This window comes from Etheostoma cragini, chromosome 17, assembly GCF_013103735.1.
Source record: "Etheostoma cragini isolate CJK2018 chromosome 17, CSU_Ecrag_1.0, whole genome shotgun sequence".
Taxonomy (NCBI): domain Eukaryota; kingdom Metazoa; phylum Chordata; class Actinopteri; order Perciformes; family Percidae; genus Etheostoma; species Etheostoma cragini.
In genome coordinates this window covers 9,919,983-9,922,295 of record NC_048423.1, presented here as the reverse complement: position 1 = coordinate 9,922,295, position 2,313 = coordinate 9,919,983, and positions in this window count along the sequence as shown.

The following is a 2,313-nucleotide window of genomic DNA, read 5'->3' as shown; positions in this document are numbered from 1 at the left end:
TCTCACACAGAAAAAGATGGGCGGGTTGTATTCCATTCTCGACCTGTTCCAATTCAACAGATCCATTATGGAGCATCCATTCCCTATGTTGATGGTCAAGCATATGTTGGAATGTGTACATCACCATGAATGGTTTACGTCTGCAGATCTGAAAGACGCATTCATTCACATCCAAATTATTCCCAGACTCAAGAGATTCCTGTGCTTCTTTCTTCAGGTTCTCTACTACGACGTGTTTCACAGGGCGTTGGTCTGCTTTCCAGCACTAGTGCACGGAGAAATGTACAGACCCAAGAGCGATGACCTTAGAGCGCTGCGCCTATATTCATAGAATCTGGAGTTACAATACGTAACTAACAACATGTGGCATGTACAAGGATCATGCAGAATTGAAGCAAACACCCTCAGCAAACACAACATTAAATGGATATTTGCAGCTCTAAGTTATTGTATAAGCTGAAATATTATGTTAATTTGTACTCATATAAAGACAATAAAGCAAGGCAGGCCCCTAGGCCAAAACTCTGTAGTACTTTCTTAAAATCAGGGTTCCTCACTTCCTTAAGATCATACAACGTGAGCTGACTTTAAGGAGTTGCAAGAAAAATGTTTCATTTTTCGACTTTCTTTTTTATTCTTGGTTATGTCTTCTGAGATATTGTACAGTTACATCTGCGTCGTTAAAGCTACAGTTATTACGCACAAAAACTATTACGCATGATGGACTCTTCAGAAGAGATAATCATATTCACTTAAGTTTCTGCACGTGAAATTCACTGGACAACAGTAGTTTCTGAACATGCCCATACTGACAAGTACACAGAGAGTTGTGTGGAGCAAATAGTCTTAATTAGCTTTGTATCAACTCATTTGGCGAAGGCTTGAATGTAACCGACGTTAGTTTAAATAAAAAACGTTACACACTAAAGCTAAGTGCCCATAATTTGCTCATTTTCAGGTTCATAATTGTATTTTGAGGTTGTACCAGAATAGATTTACATGGTGTCATTTTCAAAAAGCACCATAGTTTTGTCGTACTTCACATTGCTGCAGATCCTGTTTGCACCTTGTGTGTTCAGGTCTCTGTTTTAGGTATACTATCCTTTTTGGTAGTCGCACATACGCAGTAGGTACTGTATGTAAGATCATAACACCTAGATGACTCTATCTCCAACTTTGGTCAGTACAAGGCTGGGAGACTTCTTCTAAATTAGGGTGCATGTGCTAGCGCTAGCATGGTTAGCCAACTCATCTTGACTGGTTACGTAGAAAGCCGTGGTGATTTTGAAGAGCTCACCCGAGGACTGAAGACAGAGGACATTCAGAAACCCATATCTTACTCAAAACAGCATGGATAGTTTTTTTTCTTTCATGTTTCTATTCCTGTGGAAGTACCAGAGACACAAAAAATAACACCCCAAATCCGAGAAAAGTCTTTTTTTTCATAATATGGGCACTTTCAACTTCTTAAAAACATTCAGAGAAGGTAAAATCTCTCTTCAATTGAACAACTCTGAACGCATAGGCGTGCACAATGTGATGAATGAGGCTTTTTAATTGATTTTGTTTTAAAAGTCCCACTACAATATCAGAGTTTTGGTACTGATACCAAAATGACACCATACTTTGAGTAACACAAACCTATATTTCAAAAGCAAAGCCAAACTTCTCTAACGTCCAAACACAAGCAGCTGAACAAGAGCTTTGCATAAATAAATTTGTCTAAAACTGGCAACACTTTGACAAGCTCAAAGAATAAGTCAAGATGATCATGAATCAGACCAGACATTTGAAGCTTTTGGTACTTAACATTTTTCAATACTTATTGCTAAATCGGTACCAAAGGGCATTGAGGTTTGCTACAAAGACTTAGTCATGAGGGGTAGCAAGTAGACAGTATCAGCTTGCATTAAGGGGTCGTGAGCAATAGAGTAAAAAACTGCTCCAAATAACCTGCCACAGCCAAACGTTCAAATTATCAAAATGACTCTGAATTTTTCTTAACTAGCTTATACAAAATACTGACTCATTTGGCCTTCATTTTACATCTGCTCTGCTTGGACCTGCTGCAAACCCTCTGCTTTCCTTCATCCCTCTGTCTCTCATAGCCTTTAAAACACACTGAAAGTCAATTAACTACACCACTTCTTCCTGACATCATCGTGCTAATACAAGCTGCTCTTGACCTTATGTTTGTGTGTCTTGAGCGAATGGGAGCGCAATGCTTGTCCCTGATTGGATTAACTTCAGATGTGGTCTGTGTCTGTGTCTATTACAGAGGCTGTGTTGTGATTTCGAACCCCAAGCCCGCGC